Source organism: Pongo abelii, chromosome 17 (assembly GCF_028885655.2).
Source record: "Pongo abelii isolate AG06213 chromosome 17, NHGRI_mPonAbe1-v2.0_pri, whole genome shotgun sequence".
In the NCBI taxonomy this organism is placed as follows: domain Eukaryota; kingdom Metazoa; phylum Chordata; class Mammalia; order Primates; family Hominidae; genus Pongo; species Pongo abelii.
Genome location: NC_072002.2, coordinates 80080880 through 80093719, shown reverse-complemented (window position 1 = coordinate 80093719; position 12840 = coordinate 80080880).

Sequence of the window (12840 nt, the reverse complement as noted above, 5' to 3'; positions counted from 1 at the left end):
AGTTATACTTTTTTCTACAGGAGACATTTCTTATTTTCTCTAAATATGAAGTCCTCATTGATCATATTCAATTAACAGAGACGGATTGAGAAATGACAGAACTATGGAGTAGTCATAACTGACTCTTTAATCTCAGCTCCTGGAATTACTAGCTGTGTGATTTTGGGTGAATTCCTAAATGCCTCCTTCTCTATATGTCTAGGGTGATTAGATCTACTGCACAGAGTCGTCACTGAATTGTATAAAACAATTCACCAGTGTAGTGCCTTTCATATAGTGGGTGTTTGAGAAATGTTAGATGTCTTCTATTCTTTCAAAACATACAGGCATTTTTCAAAAAGTCTATTTGTGTCTTGTTTATTTTATGCCTACACTCAACAAATCTGTGGTTCTAAGTTGGAGCACATTTGTCTTCCAGAGCACTTTTGGTAACATTGGGAGACATCTTTGGCTGTCACCACTGAGGAGAGTCTCCCGGTATTTAGTGGGTAGAGGACAGGGATATTGCTGAGTACCCCATGTTGCACACAGTAGCATTTCCTGCACCCATGCCCCAACAAAGAACTATCTGGAACCAAATGCACATATGACTGAACTTAAGAAACTCTGCTCTAACTAAACAGCAAATAGAACTTTTTGAGAGTAGCATCTGAAATGGTTAATATTGACTGTCAACTTGATTGGATTGAAGGATGCAGAGTATTGTTCTTGTGTGTGTCTGTGAGGGTGTTGCCAAAGGAGATTAACATTTGAGTCAGTGGACTAGGAAAGGGGGGCCCACCCTCAACCTGAGTGGGCACCATCTACACAGCTGCCAGCATGGCTAGGATAAAAGCAGGCAGGGGAATGTGGAAAGACTAGATTGGCTAAGTCTTCTGGTCTCCATCTTTCTCCCATACTGGTTGCTTTCTGCCCTTGAACATCAGACTCCAAGTTCTACAGCTTTTGGATTCTTGGATGTCCACCAGTTGTTTGCCAGGGACTCTTAGGCCTTCAGCCACAGACTGAAGGTTGCACTATTGGTCACAGACTGAAGGTTATACTGTCAGCTTCCCTACTTTCGAGATTTTGGGACTCAGACTGGCTTCCTTGCTCCTCAGCTAGCAGAGGGCCTATTTTGGGACTTCACCTTGTGATTATGTGAGTCAATTCTCCTTAATAAACTCCCCTTCACATATACATCTATCCTATTATTTCTGTCTCTGGAAAACCCTAATACAGCATCTATTATCCATAAACGTGATCATTTTAAAATTATTTTAGAATTTAAAAACCCAGTGCCACACTATGAATTCTATATTTGCAAAAATTTTAATTTTAAACTATTCTGCTTAAATTATTTTACCAAATACATCTTCACTTGCATTGTCCAGCTCTAGATCTCACACTTTATAGAGTTTAAATTGATCTCTTCTGGGATTCAGTTCCACATAGGTTTTTTTTCCATTGTACTCATTTACATGAGTTACTAATAATGCTTATTTTTTTGCTTAAAAAATCTCATGAATAAAAATTATTTCTAACTATAGCCATAGGATTTTTAAAACTTTTTGTTAACCTTTTCCAAGAGACAGGATGACAAATTCAAAAATGGCAATATTAAATTCTGAGATATCTCTTATAATCAAATGAGGGAAGATCATACGCAGTAGAGTTTAATGATCCACTACAGTTTTAGCAGCAGCGTCACTTACAATCAGTGTTTTAAATATTTCCTTGGATTTTCCTTCTTTTCACCAAGGATCTTCCATTAATAGGAGGCAGAAGAAGATGCCAAGTTGGTGTTTCTAAGGACCTACTCTTCCAACATGATTTAGATTGAGATTTAAATTATCTCTCTATAGATTTATCAAGAAAGTAGGGGTAAGTTTCACACACTTATTAAGTCTTAAACACAGTTGAAAGTTTACTTAATTGCTAAATAGCACATTGCTCCTTAAATTAACTTGCAAGATTAATTTAAAAGCATTATTAGTTGTCAAAATTATGTCAGTTTCTGCCAATTTATTTTTACGGTTGTGTAGAGAACACACAGAACAGGACTGGGCTTTCCTTCTGCAAAAACTCAATTTAGTTGTATCATGGTCATGCAGGTAAGCCCGATTACGGCAAAGTGTTCAGAAGCAGAATTCAAACTTTTCTCTGACCATGTCAAAAAAATTACACTAGACAAAGTTAAAGAGGTAAGAAAGACTTTAATCAAAACTAGTGAAACAGAAGGGTGAATTCAACTCTGCTGAAACAAAAGGCTGGAAGGATTTTAAGTGCTATGGGGAGTGTAAAAGTACTGTAGGGCATAGGGAAGGGAATATGATCAGTGGAATGTGTCACATATACTCAGCTATTCCTGAGACTGCAAACACTTTTCTCTGGGATGAGGCCTTCTGTGTTTGATAAGTGGAGTTCAAGGTAAGCCTCCTGCCCTCCTACAGAGTCTAGGAGAGAGGGGTGCTACCTTCCTTCATGATTGCATTTCAAATGGATGACTCCCTGGTTCTTGTGAAAGATATTCCTGGATTGTAAAACTGTCAAAAGGCTGGGAGAAGATTTACATACATTTCAAAGCAGCAGAGAAAGAGTAAATGCTCTAAGGAAAATGAGGTCAGGGGCCTAAAAGCAGGGAAAAAAGCCTGTCTAAAGTTTAGCAAACCTGAGGGGAACTTTAAGGCCACTTCGGTCATGTAGTACATAGTCCTTGGGTGAAACTGATTGCAAACGAATGGCTCTAATTCTTCACCCCTTCGTTGGTTCATGTTCCCTGTCATGTGATTACAGCACCTCCCATTGAGAAGTTGAGTCTATTTTCTAACCCTTTGAATGTGGGCTAGCCTTGACTTGCTTGGCCAATAGAGTGTCATAAAAGTCCCTGTTTGGTATCTCAGTTTAGGCCTCGGAAGACACTGCTTGATTCTCTTCTCAATCTCTCTCTCTCTTTCCCCCCGCCTTTATGACTGCTTCCGCCACAGGAACAAAGCCCAGCCAATCTGCTGGAGGAAAAGAGACAATGTGTACCAGCCCAGGCCCTTCCACCGATGAGTAGATCTTCCCAACTGATTCCTAGACTTGTGAGAAAAATAAAAGTCAATTGTGCAGCAAATGAAGATTGTAATTGTTATGCAAAAATATCTAGGTGATGCAGTGTTTGTGTTTCCATCTATTTCTCATCCAAGAGTTTTCAAAATGTATGATGCTCCAACCACTTGATGACACAAAAACAGAGAAGTCTGTGGTAATTAAAACAAACTTTTCAATGCAGGTTAATTCTTGTTTCCATCATTACCATATTTTTGTTTGCCCTGTAGATAGCAAATATGCATCATGTTGGGGCCTTCTGAATTTTTTTTTTTCTTCTTCTGCCAAAACAGACTCACATCTAAAACAAACATATTCTAGATTTACTAGTAACTCAAGAATGCCAACAAACCAAAAATTACCTAATCAGAAAACATTTTAGAGAAATGTCATTGCAAACTGTTAGGTATATAGAGCATATGATATTCATTTTATTACACTGTGTGTAATTATTTATATTTGAAGATGAAGTTGCTTTTATATACACTTAGCTTTCCAAAGCCTCCCATAACGTTTTATCCAATCTAAATAGTGAAGAAAATAAAATATTAAGTTATAATCAACAAGTTAATGTGTTCTAATTCTGTTTCTCTTTCTTTCCCACAAACATACTGAGTGTATAAATAGTGAACTAATGTTTTTTAACAAAAAAACCAGGAGGATGCATAATTTCTAATTTTAGGACAAGAATGGCTGAAGTATGTCTTATTTTATAAGCATTAAGAAAAGACTAAACATATAAAAATATAGGTACTCTTTGAGAATAACAGATCAGTTAATTTGTAATATTCACTTGACAATTAGAGGAAATGTCTGGATTACTGTCCAAGCCCTTCCATATATGTGTGACCTTCGGTTATTTCCATTTTCCTTTAAATCATTTTTAATTGCAGATGTTATTTTTCTCTAGGGGCTCAGTATAACAATTTTAACAATTCCATATCCATATCCATTCTTCTTATGGGGTTATTCACTATTCTCTAATCATGTAATTGACTTTTATATGCTGTTAAATGGATGTGAAATAATGGTGTACTAAAGCAATTGGTCACATGCATTTGTCTCTATCTGTAATCTGAATCTCCTGAAAATCATTTTTTCCATTCTTTAATTACAAAAATATAAGACTACCTTCAAGGGTGAAGAATTAGAAAAATGTGAGGACCCTACTGGAACAAAGAAAACATGATATCGGAAATGAGAATTTCACTTTAAGCATGGAATTAATTTAAATAAAGGGACAATGAGTATATCACTGGAACTTAAGTTTTTGATCATTCAGGTGTTTTGCTGTGTAAATCACCTTCTCTTTACTAGTAAGAGAAGCTAGAAGATAAACAAATTTTTATCAAGGTCTTAAAATTCTTATATATTTTTTCTCCTCCACCTCCCTTTTCTCCTTCCCTTAATTAGATTAAGAACTCTCAAGTGAGACTAAAAACTTGACCCTACACTATCAGACTGTATTTCCTGTATCAAATTTTCTTGTCGTTCATTCTAAAAAAACAAAACAAAACACGAATGAAGTTACTTGCTGATAACTTATATTGTTACCCATCTAAATATAAACTTTTATGACTATCAAAAATTGTGAAACTTTATCAGGTTAAGACAGATCGTCAAGAATAACTGCCATGAGAAATTATGCTGGTTAAAGATTGTAATCCTTGTTTATCCCTTCAAATGTATTTATGTTTCACAAGACCACTGAGGTTTTCTGCCTAAAGCTCAGCTTCTGTGTTGCAAACAATAAATAAACAAATAAACACAAATGGTTTTTAGATGAACATTACAATTTACTAATTCAATTTTGAGAAAAAAATTTTTAAAATAAGCTTGAAAATAATCAGTTGAAAAAGTATTTGACAGTATTAAACTTATTTAAATCACCTCTCCCAAATACTGATCCCTTCTGTAGTCTCCTATAGGTTCCTAAGGAAATCACTTTTCCTTTTACCATTATTATTATCAATCAAAGTTAGTTATTCACTTTTACTGTTTTCTTGGTACTCTCCAGGAATATATACAGAAGACTTTCCTCTTTTCTAGTGAAGAATACTCGCATTTAAAATTCAACATTGGAAATATTATAATAATGATATATACTGTATGATTCATGTAACAAATGTGTTTAGCATTTAGTATTCAATGTTGAGTATAATTATTTGGATAGGTATTTTGCATAAGTCCCTTTTAAATATTTCCTTGAGAGCAAGGATTATAATATCTATAGCTATGTGATGTTGAAAGTGTTTTTGATCTGTTTAATTTTTTGAATTTGCAAAATCAGGATGGTAAGCCATCTACATCATTGGGCTGTTGGGTGAATTTAATAATCACTTAGAGCACAGACCAGAAAACAGAAGGAGCTGCTAGAGTAATGGTACTATTATTCTGCCTATAAATCCCAGATCATGAGAATGCCTTGTGCCTTACCGATACAGTATACATTTGGTTAAATGAATAATGATACATCGTTTCCATTCAAAGAGGCATTACAGCATCCTGTAAAGTGTGCTGAGCTACACTCAACTGGTTTTGAACACAAGCTCCACAAGCCCAAGCTTGCTGGCCCATAAAGAAGTTTTATTTGCTGTTTTAATGCTCTCAGCTGCACTGTCTGTATCTGTAAAATGAGGGATACACTAAAACCTGCAGCACCAGATGGTGTAAGCTTAGATAATTTTATTAATGTAAAAATAGTATAATTATTAATATAAAATACTATACTCATCATATAGAAGTAATTATTATAATGATATTTATTAGATTTCGTAAGTAATTTGGCCCCCTGCTTTTTCGGAATTTGATGCTACATAACATGGAAAAGCAAGATGGTGCTGTTTTTGTTGTTGTTCTTACATTTCTTATGATGTATTTTTCACTTTCTGTTTTTTAATATGGTAGTAGTAGTAACTGTTGTGGTTTTAAATGTTTAACATTTAACATTTCATAATGTTATTGTTGCCAAGAGAGACAACACTGAAGCTGTATTAGTCCATTTTCACACTGCTATAAAGAGTACCTGATACTGGGTAATTTATAAAGGAAAGAAGTTTAATTGACTCACAGTTCCACATGGCTTGGGGGGCCTCAGGAAACTTACAATCATGGTAGAAGGCGAAGGGGAAGCAAGGCACATCTTCTCATGGCAGCAGGAGAAAAGAGAAAGTGCAGGGGAAACTGCCACTTTTAAAACCATCAGACCTTGTGAGAACTCCCTCACTATCACGTGAACAGCATGGGGGAAACTGCCCCTATAACCCATCACCTCCCACCAGGTTTCTCCCTGGACACACGGGAATTACAATTCAACACGAGATTTGGGTGGGGACAAAGAGCCAAACCATATCAAAGGCTTAAACAAAACTGGTCTCATAACTAGCCACGACTTGGAAACCAGTAGTGCTTTCCAGAGCCCAGGCAGAATCCTGCTAATTAGACTCTCCTGTCTTCCCATGCATGTCCCCTTTTTCTTGAAATTCACTGGCTCAGATACCCAAGCACAATTGAGACCTCTGAACATACCTCATCTTTGCTTGTTTCTTTCTATCCCCAACCCATTCACACAAATTTGCTCTCTCTCCCCAGCCTCCTGTGCATCCCACATAAATATATATTTGAGAGTGCATCTAATTTGCAAATACTATATAGAAAAATGTAGAATTTTTTTTTTATTCTTAGAACGCTGAGCACATTTCAACTATGGTCTTAGATGTGGGTTAGGAAGGAACTGTACATGGCACTTTACACAATATTTAAAATTTTTAGTATATATATTTTCAATCAATCCCAAAAGGCAGATTTACTGGTCAGAATTTTTTTTTAATTTTTTTTTATTTCCATAGGTTATTGGAGAACAGGTCGTGTTTGGTTACATGAGTCAGTTCTTTAGCGGTGATTTGTGAGATTTTGGTGCACACACCACCTGAACAATATATGCTGGACCCTATTTGTATTCTTTTGTCCCTCACCCCCTTCCCACCATTTCCTCTGGAGTCCTCAAAGTCTATTGTGTCATTCTTATGCCTTTGCATCCTCACAGATTAGCTCCCACATATGATTGAGAACATACAATGTTTGGTTTTCCATTCCTGAGTTACTTCATTTGGAATAATAGTCTCCAATCTCATCCAGGTTGCTGGGAATGCCATTAATTCATTCCTTTTTATGGTTGAATAGTACTCCATCGGATATATACACCACAGTTTCTTTATCCACTAGTTGATTGGTGGGCATTTGGATTGGTTCCAGATTTTTGCAGTTGAAAATTGTGCTGCTATAAACATGCATGTGCAAGCATCTTTTGTATAATGACTCATTTTTCTCTGGGTAGATACCTGGTAGTGGGATTGCTGGATCAAATGGTGGTTCTTTTACTTCTTTAAGGAAACTCCATACTGTTTTCCACAGCGGTTGTACTAGTTTACATTTTCACCAGCAGTGTAGAAGTGTTCCCCACTCATTGTATCCATGCCAACATCAACTATTTTTGATTTTTTGATTATGGCCATACTTCTGGGAGTAAGGTGATATTGCATTACGGTTTTGATTTGCATTTCCCTGATCATTAGTGATGTTAAGCAGTTTTTCAAAGGTTTGTTGGCCATTTGTACATCTTCTTTTGAGAATCATCTGTTTATGTCCTTAGCCCACTTTTTGAGGGGATTCTTTGTTTTCTTTCTTGCTGATTTGTTTGATTTCACTATAGATTCTGGATATAGTCCTTTCTCAAATGTATATATTGTGAAGATTTTCTCCCACACTGTGGGTTGTCTATTTACTCTGCTAACCATTCCTTTTGCCGTGCAAAAGCTTTATTTATGCATTTATTTATTTTATTTATTTATTTATTTTAAGATGGAGTTTTGCTCTTGTTGCCCAGGCTAGAGTGCAATGGTGTGATCTCGGCTCGCCGCAACCTCTGACTCCCAGGTTCAAGAGATTCTCCTGCCTCAGCCTCCGAGTAGCTGGGATTACAGGCATGTGCCACCACACTCAGGTTAAGTTTTGTATTTTCAGCAAAGACGGGGTTTCTCCATGTTGGTCAGGCTGGTCTTGAACTCCCAACCTCAGGTGATCCACCCACCTAGGCCTCCCAAGGTGCTAGGATTACAGGCATGAGCCACCGCACCCAGCTGCAAAAGTTTTTTAGTTTAATTAGGTCTCAGCTATTTATCTTTGTTTTTATTTCATTTGTTTTTGGGTTCTTGGTCATAACATTCTTGCCTGAGCCAATCTCTGGAAGGATTTTTCCAATGTTATCTTCTAGAATTTTTATACTTTTAGGTCTTAGATTTAAGTCCTTAATCCGTCTTGATTTGAATTTTGTATAAGGTGAGAGATGAGGATCAAGTTTCAGTCTCCCACAATCATTTGTTGAAAAGGGTGTCCTTTCCTCACTTTATGTTTTGGTTTGCTTTGTCGAAGATCAGTTGGCTGTAAGGATTTGGGTGTATGTCTTTAGGTTCTCTATTTTGTTCCATTGGTCTATATGCCTTTTTTTATACCAACACCATGCTGTTTTGGTAACTATAGTTTTGTAATATAGTTTGAAGTCAAGTAATGTAATGCCACCAGATTTGTTCTGTCTGTTTAATCGTGCTTTGGCTATGTGGGCTCTTCTTTGGTTTCATATGAAATTTTTTGTAGTGCCAGTATAATCATTTTATTTAACAACAGATATTTGTAAAAGAAATATCTAATAAAGGACTGCTATCCAAAATACACAAAGAACTCTTAAAACTGTAAGATAACAAAAAATCCAATTTAAAAAGTGGGTCAAAGATGTTAACAAACACCTCACCAAAGAAGATATACAAATGGCAAATAAGCATTTGTCTGTTGTTTGTTTCTGTTTTTATTATTATTTATTTTTATTTATTTTTTGCTTTTCTTTTTTTTAAATTATACTTTAAGTTCTAGGGTACATGTGCACAACTCGCAGGTTTCTTACATATGTATACATGTGCCACGTTGGTGTGCTGCACCTATTAACTCATCACTTACATTAGGTATATCTCCTAATGCTATCCTGCCCCCCTACCCCCACCCCACAACAGGCGTCAGTGTGTGATGTTCCCCACCCTGTGTCCAAGTGTTCTCATTGTTCAAGTCCCACCTATGAGTGAGAACATGCGGTGTTTGGTTTTCTGTCCTTGCGATAGTTTGCTCAGGATGATTGTTTCCAGCTTCATCCATGTTGCTACAAAGGACATGAACTCATCTTTTTTATGGCTGCATAGTATTCCATGGTGTATATGTGCCACATTTTCTTATTCCAGTCTATGATTAATGGACGTTTGGGTTGCTTCCAAGTCTTTGCTATTGTGAGTAGTGCCGCAGTAAACATACGTGTGCATATGTCTTTGTAGCAGCATGATTTATAATCCTTTGGGTATATACCCAGTAATGTGATGGCTGGGTTAAATGGTATTTCTAGTTCTAGATCCTTGAGGAATTGCCTTGCCACACTGTCTTTCACAATGGTTGAACTAGTTTACAGTCCCACCAACAGTGTTAAAATGTTCCTATTTCTCCACATCCTTTCCAGCACCTGCTGTTTCCTGACTTTTTAATGATCGTCATTCTAACTGGTGTGAGATGGTATCTCATTGTGGTTTTGATTTGCATTTCTCTGATGGCTAGTGATGATGAACATTTTTTCATGTGTCTGTTGGCTGAATAAATGTCTTCTTTTGAGAAGTGTCTGTTCATATCCTTTACCCACTTTTTGATGGGATTGTTTGAATTTCTCTTGTAAATTTGTTTAAGTTCTTTGTAGATTCTGAATATTAGTCCTTTGTCAGATGGGTAGATTGTAAAAATTTTCTCCCATTTTCTAGGTTGCCTGTTCACTCTGATGGTAGTTTCTTTTGCTGTGCAGAAGCTCTTTAGTTTAATTAGATCCAATTAGTCAATTTTGGCTTTTGTTGCATTTGCTTTTTGTGTTTTAGTCATGAAGTCCTTGCCCATGCCTATGTCCTGAATGATATTGCCTAGGTTTTCTTCTAGGGTTTTTATGGTTTTAGGTCTAACATTTAAGTCTTTAATCCATCTTGAATTAATTTTTGTATAAGGTGTAAGGAAGGGATCCAGTTTCAGCTTTCTACATATAGCTAGCCAGTTTTCCCAGCACCATTTATTAAACAGGGAATCGTTTCCCCATTTCTTGTTTTTGTCAGGTTTGTCAAAGATCATATGGTTGTAGATATGTGGTATTATTTCTGAGGCCTCTGTTCTGTTCCATTGTTCTATATCTCGGTTTTGGTACCAGTACCATGCTGTTTTGGTTACTGTAGCCTTGTAGTGTAGTTTGAAGTCAGGTAGCGTGATGCCTCCAGCTTTGTTCTTTTGGCTTAGGATTATCTTGGCAATGCGGGCTCTTTTCTGGTTTCATATGAACTTTAAAGTAGTTTTTTTCCAATACTGTGAAGAAATCCATGAGCATGGAATGTTCTTCTATTTGTCTGTGTCCTCTTTTATTTCATTGAGCAGTGGTTTGTAGTTCTCCTTGAAGAGGTCCTTCACATCCCTTGTAAGTTGGATTCCTAGGTATTTTATTCTCTTTGAAGCAATTGTGAATGTGGATTCACTCATGATTTGGCTCTCTCTTTGTCTGTTTTTGTTGTATAGGAATGCTTGTGATTTTTGCACATTGATTTTGTATCCTGAGACTTTGCTGAATTTGCTTATCAGCTTAAGGAGATTTTGGGCTGAGACAATGGGATTTTCTAAATATACAATCATGTCATCTATAAACAGGGACAATTTGACCTCCTCTTTTCCTAATTGAATACCCTTTATTTCTTTCTCCTGCCTGATTGCCCTGGCTAGAACTTCCAACACAAAGTTGAATAGGAGTGGTGAGAGAGGGCATCCCTGTCTTGTGCCCATTTTCAAAGGGAATGCTTACAGCTTTTGCCCATTCAGTATGATATTGGCTGTGGGTTTGTCATAGATAGCTCTTATTATTTTGAGATACATCCCATCAATACCTAGTTTATTGACTGTTTTTAGCATGAAGCGCTCTTGAATTTTGTCGAAGGCCTTTTCTGCATCTATTGAGATAGTAATGTGTTTTTGTCTTTGGTTCTGTTTACATGATGGATTACATTTAATGATTTGCATATGTTGAACCAGCCTTGTATCCCAGGGATGAAGCCAACTTGATCGTGGTGGATAAGCTTTTTGATGTGCTGCTGGATTGAGTTTGCCAGTATTTTACTGAGGATTTTTGCATCGACATTCATCAGGGATATTGGTCTAAAATTCTCTTTTTCTGTTGTATCTCTGCCAGGCTTTGGTATCAGGATGATGCTGACTTCATAAAATGAGTTAGGGAGGATTCCCTCTTTTTCTATTGATTGGAATAGTGTCAGAAGGAATGATACCAGCTCCTCTTTGTACCTCTGGTAGAATTCGGCTGTGATTCCGTCTGGTTCTGGATTTTTTTGGTTGGTAGGCTATTAATTATTGCCTCAATTTCAGAGCCTGTTATTGGTCTACTCAGGGATTCAACTTCTTCCTGGTTTAGTCTTGGGAGTGTGTATGTGTCCAGGAATTTATCCATTTCTTCTAGATTTTCTAGTTTATTTGCGTAGAGGTGTTTATAGTATTCTCTGATGGTAGTTTGTATCTCTGTGGGATCAGTGGTGATATACCCTTTATCATTTTTTATTGCATCTATTTGATTCTTCTCTCTTTTCTTCTTTGCTAGTCTTGCTAGTGGTCTATCAATTTTCTTGATCTTTTCAAAAAAACCAGATCCTGGATTCGTTGATTTTTTTGAAGGGTTTTTTGTGTCTCTATCTCCTTCAGTTCTGCTCTGATCTTAGTTATTTCTTGCCTTCTGCTGGCTTTTGAATGTGTTTGCTCTTGCTTCTCTAGTTCTTTTAATTGTGATGTTAGGATGTCAATTTTAGATCTTTCCTGCTTTCTCTTGTGGGCATTTAGTGCTATAAATTTCCCTCTACACACTTCTTTAAATGTGTCCCAGAGATTCTGGTATGTTATGTCTTTGTTCTCATTGGTTTCAAAGAACATCTTTATTTCTCCATTCATTTCGTTATGTACCCAGTAGTCATTCAGGAGCAGGTTGTTCAGTTTCCATGTAGTTGAGCGGTTTTGAGTGAGTTTCTTAATCCTGAGTTCTAGTTTGATTGCACTGTGGTCTGAGAGACAGTTTGTTATAATTTCTGTACTTTTACATTTGCTAAGGAGTGCTTTACTTCCAATTACATGGTCAGTTTTGGAATAAGTGTGATGTGGTGCTGAGAAGAATGTATATTCTGTTGATTCGGGGTGGAGAATTCTGTAGATGTCTATTAGGTCCATTTGGTGCAGAGCTGAGTCAATTCCTGGATATCCTTGTTAACTTTCTGTCTCATTGATCTGTCTAATGACAGTGGGGTGTTAAAGTCTCTCATTATTATTGTGTGGGAGTCTAAGTCTCTTTGTAGGTCTCTAAGGTCTTGCTTTCTGAATCTGGGTGCTCCTGTATTGGGTGCATATATATGTAGGATAGTTAGCTCTGCTTGTTGAATTGATCCCTTTACCATTATGTAATGGCCTTCTTTGTCTCTTTTGATCTTTGTTGTTTTAAAGTCTGTTTTATCAGAGACTAGGATTGCAACCCTTGCTTTTTTTTTGTTTGTTTTCCATTTGCTTGGTAGATCTTCCTCCATCCCTTTATTTTGAGCCTATGTGTGTCTCTGCACGTGAGATGGGTTTCCTGAATACAGCACACTGATGGATCTTGACTCTTTA